Source organism: Eptesicus fuscus, chromosome 9 (assembly GCF_027574615.1).
Source record: "Eptesicus fuscus isolate TK198812 chromosome 9, DD_ASM_mEF_20220401, whole genome shotgun sequence".
Lineage (NCBI taxonomy): Eukaryota > Metazoa > Chordata > Mammalia > Chiroptera > Vespertilionidae > Eptesicus > Eptesicus fuscus.
The window spans coordinates 69,954,162-69,968,632 of record NC_072481.1 but is presented as its reverse complement, the minus strand read 5'-3'; the positions used below and the strand labels follow the sequence as shown (position 1 = coordinate 69,968,632).

Below are 14,471 nucleotides of genomic sequence, written 5' to 3'. Positions count from 1 at the left end.
CTTCTCATGTCCAGTCAGTAACTTAAAAAATATGTATTTATTATTGATTTCAGAGAGGAAGGGAGAGGGAGAGATAGGAACATTAATGATGAGAGAGAACCCTTGATCAGCTGCCTCCTGCACGCCCCCCACTGGGGATCAAGCCCAAATCCAGGCATCTGCCCTGACCAGGAATTGAACCATGACCTGGTTCATAGGTCAGTGCTCAACCACTGAGTCACACTGGCCGAGCCCAGCCAGTAATTTAAAAAAAAAAGAAGAAGAAGAAAACACCTTTTTTTTTTGTTTGTTTAAACACACACACACCTTACATTTATAGAAAGTTGCAAAGATAGTATAGAGTTCCTGTACACCCGTCCCCCAACTTCCCCCATCATTTACACTTTGTATTTCCATGGCACATCTGTTAAAACTAAGAAACCACATTAGTTTATTACGATTGACTCAACTCCAGACTTTATTCAGATTTCCCCACTTTTTCCATGAATGTCCTCTTTCTGTTCCGATCCAGACCAGGACACGGTACTGCATTTAGTTACGTGTCTCGCTGGTGTGTGACCATTTTTCAGCCTGTCTGTTTTTCATGACCTGACAGTCTTGAGGGAGTACTGGCCAGATTTCCTGTAGAAATATCCCCCAAACTGGATTTGTCTGTTTTCTCATCATTAGACTGAGACTGTGGTTTTGGGGAAGAGCGCCCTTCTCGTCACACAGACCAGGGGCACGTGCTGGGCACAGGACATCACTGGGGAGGGGGACCGTCAGCACTTGTAGGCGGCGTTTCCCTTCCCCATTCTTTGGGAGCAAGTCACTGGGTTTAACCCACTCTCCAGCGGTGGGCCAAGCTCCACCTCTTGGGAGGGGTAGCACCTCCATGTAGTATTATTCATTTACTTCCTTCAAAACTGATGTTTATTTTCCAACAACTTGGTTTCCATTTTCTGTTGAAGATCCTGCGAAGAACAGCTTGAGACCACCCAGCGGCTTCTCCTCCCCACTCAGTGGTCTGAGCAACGGGAGCTGCAGACCAGGCTCCAGCAGCAAGCACTTTGCTTCCTTTCTGGTGCGACAGGTTTTTCTCTTGTTGCTGCCCCAGCCTTAGAACTAGCAATTTCCCCAAGAAACCTGGTTCCTTTTATTGGAAAATGACATTTAGAAACCAAGATCTAGCACAGTTCTTTGGGCTGAACGGAATTCTGCTCCAGTTCTCCCAAGCTAACATAACTCCGGGAGGAGTGTGGGCGGCGGGAGTGTGGGAGGCAGATGCAGCGCCCAGAAAAGCTGCTGGCCCTGTCAGTGACCTGGCGGCAGAGGTGGTAGTGGTCTATCTGGCTTCTTAATGTTTCTATAATGAGCTACTGGCTCCTCAACTGAGGGCCCAGACCTGCAGGGTGTGGGAAATAACTAAGGTGGTGTCTCTGGGCAGAGGGGAGTGGGATACAGCTTCTTCCCTTCTTTCCCCAGGAGAATTGTTACTAGTCAGAGGGAGGGGTTCTGGCATCACTTGTGACTTTTAAACATTTATTTTTTAAGTTCTTTGAGGTATAATCTATAATAATAAAAGAGTAATATCTAATTAGACTGGACAGCTGAACGACCTTTTGGATGTCATTCCAGTCGTCCTTCTGGATGAAGCCACAGCGGCGGGGGCCAAGGCAGAGGTGGTTAGGGGTGATCAGGCAGGCAGGCGAGCAGTTAGGGGCAATCAGGCAGGCAGGCGAGAGTGGTTAGGGGTGATCAGGCAGGCAGGCAGAGGCGGTTAGTAGCGATCAGACAGGCAGGCAAGTGGTTAGGGGTGCTGAGGCAGGCAGGTAGAGTGGTTAGGGGCGATCAGGCAGACAGGCGGGCGAGCAGTTAGGAGCCAGCAATCCTGGATTGCAAGAGGGGATGTCCGACTGCTGGTTTAGGCCCAAACCCGCAGGGATCCTTGTGGGATTGGGCCTAAACTGGCAGTTGGACATCCCTTGAGTGGTCCTGGGTTGCGAGAGGGTGCAGAATGAGCTGAGGGACCCCTACCCCCCGTGCATGAATTTCGTGCACCAGGCCATTAGTCTATGTATATATATATGTGTGTGTGTGTGTGTGTATAGCTAATATGCAAAGTGTCCCCATGGGAGTTCGACTGGGAGACCGGGAGTTCGATTGCTTGCTATGATGTGCGCTGACCAGCAGGGGGAGGCATGGAAGGAAGGAAGGCCCTGGCCAGCAGCCAGGGAAGGAAGGCCCCGGCCGACAGCCAGAAGGCCACGATCAGCCCTGATCGCCAGCCAGGCCTAGGGACTCTACCCATGCACAAATTTCGTGCACCAGGCCTCTAGTTGACCTATATTAGTTTTAGGTACACAACATAATGGTTTAATATTTGTATATATGATGAAATGATCACTAGATCATTTAGAAATGATCACTAAATCACCGTACATAGCTACAATTTTTTTTGATGAGAACTTTTAAGATTTACACATAACAACTTTTAAATATGCAATACGGTATTAACTATAGTCACCATATTGCACATTACATCCCCATGATCAACACTGATAAAAGAATAAGATGCAAATTGACCACACCTTTGTGATTCCCACCAACCAATCAGGAGTGAGTATGCAAATTAACCCAATAAAGATGGCGGGTTAATTTGCATATGCAGGCACTGAGCAGCCGGGGGCGGGGCAGGACGCTTGTGACATTGCATGGCGATGACACAGGGGCTCTGCACCACCCCAGCCACTCCGGGCCTCTGAGCAGTGTGGGAAGGTGGAAAGGCAGCTCCAGCCAGAGTGAAGGCAGTGCCGGCAGACAGGGCAAGGAAGGCCCATTCTTGCACAAATCTTTGTGCATCGGGCCTCTAGTTTATTTATGATTGAAAGTTTGTACTTTTTGACCACCTTTACCCATTTTCCCATTCCCCACCTCTGGCAACCACCAATCTGTTCTCTATATCTATGAGCTTGGGCTTTTTCATTAATTAATTTTTAGAATCCACATATAAGTGTGAGCATATGGTATATGTCCTTTTCTGCCTGACTTATTTCACTTAGCATAATGCTCTCAAGGTCCATCCATATTGTCAAAAAAGACAAGATTTCATTCCTATTTATGGCTGAATAATATGCCATCATATTCTTTTCTTTCTTTTTTTTAAATCCTCAAGTGAGGATGTTTTTCCATTGATTTCTAGAGTGGAGGGGAGAGGGAAAGGGAGAGGGAGAGGGAACAAGGAGGGGAGGGAGAGAGAGGGGAGGAGGGGAGGGAGAGAGAGGGATCAATGTAACAGATACACATACCCTAACAGGGGGTGGGAATTGGACCTGCAACCTAGGCACATGCCCTTGACCGGGAGTCGAATCCATGACCCTCCAGTGCATAGGCCAAAGCTCTAACCACTGAGAACATTCTTTCATATTCTCCATCATATTCTTTATCCACTCACCCATTGATAGACACATAAGTTGTTTCCATATCTTGGCTATTGTAAATAATGCTGCAATGAACATGGGAGTGCATGTTTTTTCAAGTTAGTGTTTTTGTTTCCTTTGGATAACTACCCAGAAGTGGAATTGCTGAATCATATATATGGTAGTTCTATTTTTTAATTTTTTTAGGAATCTCCATACTATTTTCTATAGTGGCTGTACCAACTTACATTCCCACAAGGATTCCCTTTTCTCTACATCCTCTCCAACACTTATTTGTCTTTTTGATAATAGCCATTCTAATGGTTGTGAAGTGATAATCTCATTGTAGTTTTGATTTGCATTTCCCCAATAATTAGTGATGCTGAGCATTTTTGCATGTGTCTGTTGGCCATTTGTATGTCTTCTTTGGAAAAATATCTATTCAGATTTTCTGCCATATACAGTATATATACTTGATGTTTCTAATATATATATATATATATATATATATATATATATATATATATATATATTTGATGTTTTTATAGCATTATACACACACACACACACACACACACACACACACACACACACATTTATTGATTTCAGAGGGGGAGAGGGGAAGAGAGAGAAAGAAACATCAATGATGAGAATCATTGATGGGCTGACTCCTGCATGCACCTTACTGGGGATTGAGCCCACAACCGGGGCATGTGCCCTGACCAGGCATTGAACCGTGACCTCCTGGTTCATAGGTCACTGCTCAACCACTGAGCCATGCCAGCTGGGCTCTGCCCTTTTTAAAAATGGATTGCTCTTCTTTTAGCTATTGAATTGTATGATTTCTTTATATATTATGGATATTAACCCCTTATCAGAAATATGATTTGCAAATATATTTTCCCATTCCATAGTTGCCTTTTTATTTCATTAGTTTCCTTTGCTGTGCAGAAGCTTTTTAGTTTGGAGTTTAATGGTTTCATGTCTTCCATTCAATACTTTAATACATTTTAATTGTGTATGATTGATGCATGTGGTTGACCAGTTTTCCCAAGGGCACTTATTGAAGAGACTATCCTTTCCCCATTGTATATTCTGGCCCCTTTGTTATAAATTGGCCATATATACATATATATATATATATATATATATATATATATATATATATATATATCTATATATATATATATATATATATATATATATATATACATATATGTTTATTTCTGGGCTCTGTATTTTGTTTCATTGATCTATGAGTCTGTTTTTATGCCTATACCATACTGTTTTGATTACTATAACTTTAATATAGTTTTAAATCCAGTTATATTCTTCTTTCTCAAGATTGCTTTGTTTATTCGGGGTCTTTTGTGGTCCCATACAAATTTTATGGTTATTTATTCTATTTCTGTGAAAATGCCATTGAACCTGTAGATTGTTTTGGATAGTATGAACATCACCTGTAATTCTTAACACCTTTATTGAGATTATTTATATATATATAACATTCACCTGTTTCAAGTGCACAAAGCAATTATATTTAAAGTTTACAAAGTTGTACAAAAATCGTAATTTTAGAACATTTCATCACCCCCATTTGCAGACGGTCCCTGTTCCCATCCCTGCCCATGCAACCACCAATCGAGTATCTAGTTGAGATTTTTCTTTTTTGATATTTTATAAAATGGAATCATACCTTATATGGTTTATTGTGTCAGACTTATTTCACTTAGCATAGAGTTTCTGGGGTTTAGCTGTGTTATAGCATGTATCAGTACTCCACTGTATGGATTTTTTGTTTATTCATGTAGCAGTCGATGGTCATTTGGGTTGCTTCCCTAATATGAACAATGATGCTATGAATATTTGCCTGTAAGTCTTATAAACATGTCTTCATTTCTTTTGTGGTGTGACACCAAGTGTAATTTCTAGGTCATATGGTGAACTTATATTTAACTTAGAAATTCCAGATTGCCTTTTTAATCTGGCTGCACCATTTTACATTCCCACTAGCAATGTATTAGGGCTTGTTTCTTCACATCCCCCAACACTGCTTTTTTTTTTTTTTTAATGTTTTTATTGATTTTTTTTTTTTTTTTTTTTTTGGAAGAGAGGGAGGGAAGGCTAGATAGAAACATCCATCAGAGAGAAACATCACCAATTGGCTGCCTCCTGCACGCCCCCTTCTGGGGATCGAGCCCACATCCAAGGCTTGTGTCCTGATTTGTTTTTGGAATCTTATCTAAGAACTCTTTTCCTAAACCAATGCCACGTAGGTTTTCTCCTAAAAGTTTTATAGTTTTAGCTCTTATATTTAGGTCTCTGATTCATTTTGAATTTACTTTTGTATATGGTAGGAGGTAAGGGTCTAACTGAATCTTTTTTGCATCTGATATCCAAATGTCCCAGCACCATTTGTTGAAAAGACTATCCTTTCTTCATGGAAATGGCTTGACACCTTAGTTGAAAATCAACTGACCATAAATATGAGGGCTTACTCCTAGGTGCTCAAATTCTGTTCCACTGATCTTTCTGTCTATCCTTATATCAATATCATACGGTCTTGATTATTGTAGTTTTGTAGTAAGTTTTGAAATCAGGAAGCGTTCCTCATTTAGAACTGTTTGGGCTATTATGGATCCTTTGCATTTCCCTAGAAATTTTAGGATCAGCTTGCCAATTTTTCAAAAAAACCTGCTGGGGTTTTGATAGGGTTTGCATTGATTTTTAAATAAACTTTTAAAAGACAATTGCCATCTTATTCCATGTTCATGAATCTTTTAATTCATGAACATGGAATACCTCTATTTACCTCCCTTAATTTCTCTGAATGTTTATAGTTTTTGCTGTACAAGTCTTGTACTTCTGTTAAATTTATTTTTAAATATTTCTTTTGTTAATATTTTAGATGGAATGATTTGCTTTCTTTTTGGGGGGAGTACGTTGATTAAAACTGGGGACAGTGAAACAAGAAAGGGCGAGCATGCCTAGAATTGTTTTCTTAATTTCATTTTTGGAATTTTCATTGCTAGTATACAAAAACAATTGATATTTGTATATGAATATTGTAGCCTGTGACCTTGCAGAGCTTGTAGATTCCTGTTTGTTGTGTACCAGGCTGCTTTCTGGTCCTTTCTGTGGCTGGGCTTTTAGCAGCTGGCATTTCTTCTAGTGTCCCAGAGTATAGATCTGATTTTATTTTGTTTCTTTTCCCTCCAGTAAAGTTGCTCAAATTGTCTAAGGTCCCTTTAACTACCCTGAAGGCCCTGTTAACTTGCATGCTTCAATACACATTTTGAAAAAGCAGTGTAAATTCTAGAGATGGTCTCTCTTGAAAACAAACTCTAGATTCCACACTCTGCCCCTCCCCACCTCCTTGCCTTTTTTTTTTTTTTTCTTTTTTTTTTTTTTTGTTTTTTTAATAATTTTATTGATTTTTTACAGAGAGGAAGAGAAAGATAGAGAGTTAGAAACATCGATGATAGAGAACATCGATCAGCTGCCTCTTGCACAACCCCTACTGGGGATGTGCCCAAACCAAGGTACATGCCCTGACCAGAATCGAACCTGGGACCTTTCAGTTTGCAGGCCGATGCTCTATCTGAGCCAAACCGGTTTCGGCCCCACCTCCTTGCCTTTTAAAAAAATTTCCTTGAGTCCAGAAAGTTCTGGGATACTTCTGTTTTGGACGTGTGAGGTTAACCACATTACACCACAGTCAGCTTCTTTAGAAGACTAATGAATAGGCTTCCAAAGGGCTTTTTCTTCAATTGCATTTATTGACCTCTTTGCTGTCCTTTAGAATCTAGAGTTTAGACTATGAGGCCAAAATAGGACTTTTCTCAATTTTTTTGTCAAGTGTTGTGATGGAATCATTCATTCATTCAAACAAACAAACAAACAAACAAACAAACGGTCATCATATTTTCTTAAATATTCATTTATTTTCAGATAAAAATCCTATGTCTTATAGCCAGGGATGCAAGGACTTGTATATCCTTGTTGGAATAATGGTTCCCCTCTACCTGGGAAGTCACTCTGTATAGTTAGGGTCTGGGAAGGAAGGGGTTGAAATCTAAGAAGGTAAAGGTTTTTCTTGGAACAAAGCTAGTTGTCAGTCATCACCAGACCATTATTGTGGCTAGAATTTTAGAAATGGTGTACAGTTCATTTTCTATTCCTTCTTCGTGAAATACACCTGTGAAGCAAAAAAAGACAGTCTGAATAAAACACTAAAAATATTTTACCAGCTTTTGGAAACACTGTGTTGTTTTCCCAATAAACACTGAGTGGCCAGATTATTATGACCACCCCATCAGTACTTCGTTGGGCCACCTTTTGCCTTCAATACTGCGGCGATTCTTCTTGGCATTGACTCCACGAGATGTTGAAAGGTGATGCAAGGAATCTGACACCATGCCTGATGAATAGCACTGTCCAGTTCTGTGAGATTTGATGGTTGTGGAACCAGCTGCCTGATGGCTCTTTTAACTTCGTCCCACAAGTGCTCAATTGGATTGAGATCTGGTGATTGTGGGGGCCACCTAAGCAAGGTAGAGTCTCCCTCATGTTCTTGAAACCACTCGTGCACAATACAAGCACCGTGACATGGCGCATTGTCTTGTTGGAAGAAGCCATCTCCATTGGGATACGCCATCAACATGATAGGATGAACTTGATCAGCAACGATACTTAGGTATGTTGTGCTATTCCGATGTTGTTCCACCCGAATTAAAGGGCCCAAATCATGCCAGAAAAACATGCCCCAAACCATAACACTGCCCCCACCAGCTTGAAGGGTTGTACTCATGCATGTGTGGTGCATGCTTTCATGCTGTGTCCGTCAAATTCTCACTCTGCCATCTGCATGATGCAACTGGAAACGTGATTCATCGGACCACATGACTTTTTTCCAATGTTCGACTGTCCAATCCTTGTGTTCCTGTGCGAATTGGAGACGTTTTATCTTGGTAACTGCAGACAGCAAAGGTGTTCGAACAGGCCTTCGGCTTCCATATCCCATACGATGCAGTGTATGGCTAATTTGCCTACAAACGTCAGGTGGTCATAATAATCTGGCCATTCAGTGTACATTCCATTTTTCATTATATAGCAATAATGGTTGGAGTGGAATAGAACTGAGTTCATAATACAGCTTGAGGGGTAGGCTTTGATGGGTCTAGGTCAATAAGAAAATGCTCCTCTGCCCCATCCCTTCATAGAACGAATGGGTTAGCTTATAGCACACCTGTGGCCACATGGATTGGTTCAGGGGTGCCCTGAATTTAGTGTGAAGTTCAAGACTTTCACTTGGACAGTGTGGTATGTTATATACAGGGTGGAGCAAAAGGAGGTTTACAGCTGTGAGGACACAAAACAGCTTATTATTTATTAATTATTGTATTTCCCATATGAACAACTTTAAATCTACTTTTGCCCCACTCTGTATAAAGTTGGGAACTTTGCCATCTATAGTAGACAGCTTCTAAGTTGGTCCCCAATAATCCTTGCCTCTTGGTATTCACATCCTTATACAATCCCCTCACCTTAAGTGTGGGCTAGACCTGGTGATTAGTTTCTAACTGGTCATGGAATACAGAAAAAGTGATGGGATGTCACTTCTGAGATTAGTTACAAAAAGAGTGTGGCTTCCATCTTGGGTACCGTCTCACTCTGAGGGAAGCCACATGCCAAGTTGTGAGGTGCACTGTAGAGAGACCCATGTGGCAAGGAAATGGAAGAGGTCTCTAGACAAGGGTCAATGAGAAACTGAGGCCCTGAGTTCAGCAACCTGTGAGGAACTAATCCTGCCAACAACCACATGAATGAGCTTGGAGAAGGGGATCTTCTTCCCTTGGGCCTTCAGATGACACCATAGTCCTGGCAGATAGCTTTACTGCAACCTCATGAGAGATGCTGAGCCAGAGGCCCTATGTAAACTATGTCCAGATTCTTGGCTCATAGAAAATATACGGTTAAAAGAAATGTTTGTTGTTTTAAGCCACTAGTATACCATAATAAGAAAAAAGTTTGAGCTGGATTTTTCCCCCCTGCTATTTGTAAATGAAAGTATATTTACATATACTAGTTAGTAGTAATTTAATCTTGAAAAGGTTCTTAGACAGCCCTGGCTGGGTAGCTCAGTTGGTTAGTGCATTGTCCTGATAAGCCAAGGTTGTGGGTTTGATCCCCGGTCAGGGCACATACAAGAATCAACAAATGAATGTATAAGTAAGTGGAACAACAGATTGATGTTTCTCTCTTTCCCCCCCTCCCTTCATCTCCCTCTCTCTAAAGTCAAGTAATAAAAAAAGGTTATTAGACATTAAAATCTTTATATTCAAATAAATTTACAGCTTAAAAATTCATGCAAACAGAAAAAATCCATCTGCCTACTCACAACCATCTCCATTTCTCATATGGAAAATTAAGTAATAAGACTCATTCATTCAGAATTTCTTGTAATACTAACAAAGTCTGGGCTAAGGTTTACTTTGATTATTTACACAAATAAATAATGTAAATAAATAATAACAGGGTAACTGTTAATTCCAGTTAAAACATATTGTTGGAAGTCCTTAAAAGTACTTTAACACTATCTGTTTATATACAAGTATTAAATATGCTAATTAAAAATGATTTTTAATTGCTACCTATTTATTAAACTAGGTCTGGAAGGACCTGTGGCTAGGCATTCTTTGTTTTTAGTCTATCTGGAAAAAAACCTCACCTTTCATTTCATGGAGAAAAGGTGTTATGAACCAAAGAGTATGATTAATTCAATCCTCTATACCTGAAGCTAAATAAAACAAAAAAACTCCAACCTCACTATATTCTTAGAAGGGATTTTGAATTGATGCTTACACAGGCCATTTTGAGCTCACTGCTAAAACCCTTTGTTTTACAAGATCTTCAGGGAAGCAGGATCATTTGAAAAGGTCACTCTGTGTATAAGTTGGGAGGCAGGTATAGTGCTAATTCCTTATATGTTATTTCCTTATATTTCATTTTCTAGAAAGTTCAATAAAGAAATACCATTCTTTCTTGCTTACCAAAAATACCTCTCTCAAATATCCTTTTCATGTATTTAAAGATTTGCTCGAAGGCCATGTTTATTCTTTTACAAGAATTCGAATAATAAAAAATAAAATAACAGACATCAATTGTGCTTCTGAAAAGAAGACAGGTTAGGATTGAAGGCAGAGGTGAGGGGGAATTTTTCTTTTTTAAATCTTATATGCAATTATTTTAACTTTTATAACAAGGTTGTATGTTTTCATAATTTTAAAAATAATTGAAAGTTGAAAAGAAAAAAAAGAGAATGCTCCCTGAGAAGGTCTCATTTGTAGTTTAGGATGAATTTCTTCAATCACAACATTAAATCAAAACCTATCAGGCGGGTCCAAACTGGTGGCATAGAAGGAAACGAAATTGCCTCTCCTGTGAACAAACCTACATTTAGCACAATTCCTCCTGAGAGACAACTCAGTGCCAACTGAAAAGCTTCTGCACAACAAAGGAGAGTAGCCTAGCCTGGACCTCAGCTCTGGCTACAGACAACTGGGATCAACAGGGCTTTGCCTCATCAAGACCTTGCTCCTGTGGGAACTGAAAGGTCACCAAAACATGCATGCACTGGGGCTTCCCTGCCAGTGCTTTGCTCTGGCCAGGACAGCCAGACCAATAGGGAGCTATTGTATGCATGTGTGTGCACTGGGCCACCTCACCCTGGGCCAGCACCTTCCAGGCAACTGACACCAGGCACTGCAGGCGTCCTCCCTGACTCCAACCACCTTGCCAAAACCCAGCACACAGTCTATACCAGGGGTGGGGAGCCTTTTTTCTGCCAAAGGCCATACAAAATTATCAACTTAAAAATTAGCCTGCTATATTTTGTCCAACATTTAATTAACTTGCCCCGAATGACTTTGCAGGGCCAGGCCGAATGATTTCGTGTGGACGTTCCCCACCCCTGGAATACACAGAAGTTGCTTCTACACAAGGCCATCTTTCCAAGACTGGAAGAGATGGGTATTACATCTACTTAACAGGAACAAAGACTGAAAGTAAAAATGAGAAACCAGAAACATGTTCCAAATGAAGGAACAACAAATCCAGAAGAAGAAAAAAAAAAGCTGAATGTAATGGAGATAATTTGCCTGATAAAGATTCAAAGGAATGGCTATAAGCATGTTCACCAAATTTGAGAGTAGAAGAGAGGAACTCAGAACTTGAACAAAAAATTAGAAAATAAAGAACTAATCATAGCTAAAGAACAATATAATAACTGAAATGAAAACTACACTAGAAGAAATTAGCAGATTAGATAAAACAGAAGAATGGATTAGTGACCAAGATAGAATAGTGGAAATCATCCAATCAGAAAAGCAAAGTAACACAGAATAAAAAAAAGGATAGTTTAAGAAATCTCTTGGACAATATCTAGCACATGAACATTTTGCATTGTAGGGATCCCAGAAGGAGAAGAGAAAGGGGCAGAATGTTATCTTAAGACATAATGACTGAAAATAATATGGGGAAGAAACAGACCTCTAGGTCCAGGATGCACAGAGATTTCCAAACAAAATGAACCCAGAGAGGCCAACACTAAGACATACTGTAATTAAAATGGCAAAGGTTAAAGAGATGATCTTGAAGGTAGCAAGAGGAAAACAACTTGTCTCATACAAGGGAAACCCTATAAGGCAATCAGCTGATTTCTCAGCAGAAACTTTACAGGCCAGAAGAGAGAGGTATGATATATTTAAAGCTCTGAAAGAAAGTAATCTGCAACCTAGAACACTATACCCAACGAGTTTATTATTCAGAATTGAAGGACAGTTTCCCAGACAACCAAAAATGGAGTTTATAACTCCTAACCCATCTTTACAAGAAATATTAAAGGGTCTTCTTTAAACAGAAAACAAAGGCCAAAGGCCATAACAAGCAAAAAAAGATACATGAAAGAAAAAAATCTCACAGGAAGGCAAATATATAATAGACACATCAAATCAGTCATTTAAAAAGCTAGTATGAAGACAAAAGTAGCAAAATTATAAATGATTAAGGAATACACAAAACAGATCTAAAATATGACGTCAAAAACATAGAGCATGGAGAGGAGAGTAAAAAGGTAATGTTTTTAGAATTCATTTGAACATAAATGCTTATAGCCTTCCAAGACTGGGTGAAGAGGAAACAGAAAACCTGAATAGACCAATTACTAGCAATGAAATTTAGTAATAAAAAAACTAACAAACCAAGCCCAGGACTAGATGACTTCACAAGCAAATTCTAAAAAAAATTTGAAGAATTAATACCTATCCTTCTCAGTCTATTCTAAAAAATTAAAGAGGAAGGAACACTTCCAAATGCATTCTATGAGGCCAGCATTACCACAATAACCAAAACCAAACAAAGACTCTACCAAAAAAGAATTACAGACCAATATCCCTGATGACCATAGATGAAAAAATTCTCAACATGTTAGCAAATTAAATTTAACAATACATTAAAAAGTTCACACATCATAACCAAGGGGGATTTATTCTAGGGATACAAAGCTGGGTCAACATCTGCAAATCAATCAACATGATACACCATATCAACAAAAGAATAAAAATCATACAATCATTTAAAAGATGCAGAAAAAGCATTTGACAAAATTCAACATCCGTTTATGATAAAAACTCTCAACAAAGTGGGTATACAGGGAACATATTTCACATCATACTCAATGGTAAAAAGCTGAAAGTTTTTTTGCTAAGTTCAGGAACAAGACAAGGATGCCCACTCTCACCATTTTTATTCAACACTAGAGGTCTGTTACACAAAATTCGTACACAGGTAGGGTCCCTAGGCCTGGCCGGCGAACAGGGCTGATCAAGGCCTTCCTTTGTTCCGCACCACTCCCTAGTGGTCAGCGCATGCCATAGTGAGCGATCAAACTCCCGGTCTCCCGGTCGAACTCCCGAGGGGACAATTTGCATATTAGGCTTTTATATACATACTAGAGGCCCGGTGCACGAAATTCGTGCACTGGGGGTGGGGGGGTGTGCCCCTCAGCCCAATCTGCACCCTCTTCAATCTGGGACCCCTCAGGGGATGTCCAACTTCCAGCAGTCGGATATCCCTCTCACAATCCGGAACCGCTGGCTCCTAACCACTCACCTGCCTGCCTGCGTGATTGTCCCTAACCCCACTGCCTGCCTGCCTGCTTGCCCCTACCTTGATCTCCTGCCAGCCTGATTGCCCCTACCTTGCCCTCCCCTATCAGCCTGATCACCCCAAACTGCCTGTGCCTTGGCCCCCAGTCTGGCCTCCCTCTGGAGGCACCACCCCCATAACCCCAATGCTGCTGCCACTGCAGCTGGTTATGGCTGCCTGAGCCTTGGCCTTTGTAGCCACTGCGGCTTTGTCTGGAAAGATGTCCGGAAGACAACCACTCTAATTAGCATATTACCCTTTTATTAGTATAGATTTGGGGACCATTACAACCACGCAGAACTTGAAGAAAACACATGGCCCTGGTCAGTTTGGCTTAATGGAGAGAGCATCGGCCTGTGGACTGAAGAGTCCAGGTTTGATTCTGATCAGGGGCACACATGCCTGGGTTTTGGGCTCAATCCCCAGTAGGGGGCCTGTGGGCGGCAGCTGATCAGTGATTCTTTTTTTTTTTTTTAATATATTTTATTGATTTTTCACAGAGAGGAAGGGAGAGGGATAGAGAGCTAGAAACATCGATGAGAGAGAAACATCGACCAGCTGCTTCCTGCACACCCCCCACCGGGGTATGTGCCCGCAACCAATGTACATGCCCTTAACCGGAATCGAACCTGGGACCTTCCAGTCCGCAGACCGACGCTCTATCCACTGAGCCAAACCGGTTTCGGCTGATCAGTGATTCTTATCATTGATGTTTCTATCTCTCTCTCCCTCTCCCTTTCTGACATTTTAAAAAAATATATTTTTTAAAGAAAACACATGAGCTTCACTTTGGGCTTTGTCATCTTACAATATCCTTTGTGCAGTGTTTTAACTTCCCTCAACTTTCCTTTACCCACCTTTAAAGTG

General features: G+C 40.7%; 1 protein-coding gene across 3 annotated transcripts in view; it reads right to left on the bottom strand.

Moving 5' to 3' along the window:
* Positions 1-7,317: 7,317 nt before the first annotated feature.
* The window catches only part of RPAP2 (RNA polymerase II associated protein 2), a 111,072-nt gene continuing 103,918 nt past the window's right edge, over positions 7,318-14,471 (bottom strand). For all 3 annotated transcript variants that reach the window (XM_008154722.3, XM_028129950.2, XM_054721363.1), the window contains one exon: positions 7,318-7,596. The gene's annotated coding sequence lies outside the window, so the exon portion shown is untranslated. The remainder of the gene's footprint in view (positions 7,597-14,471) is intronic.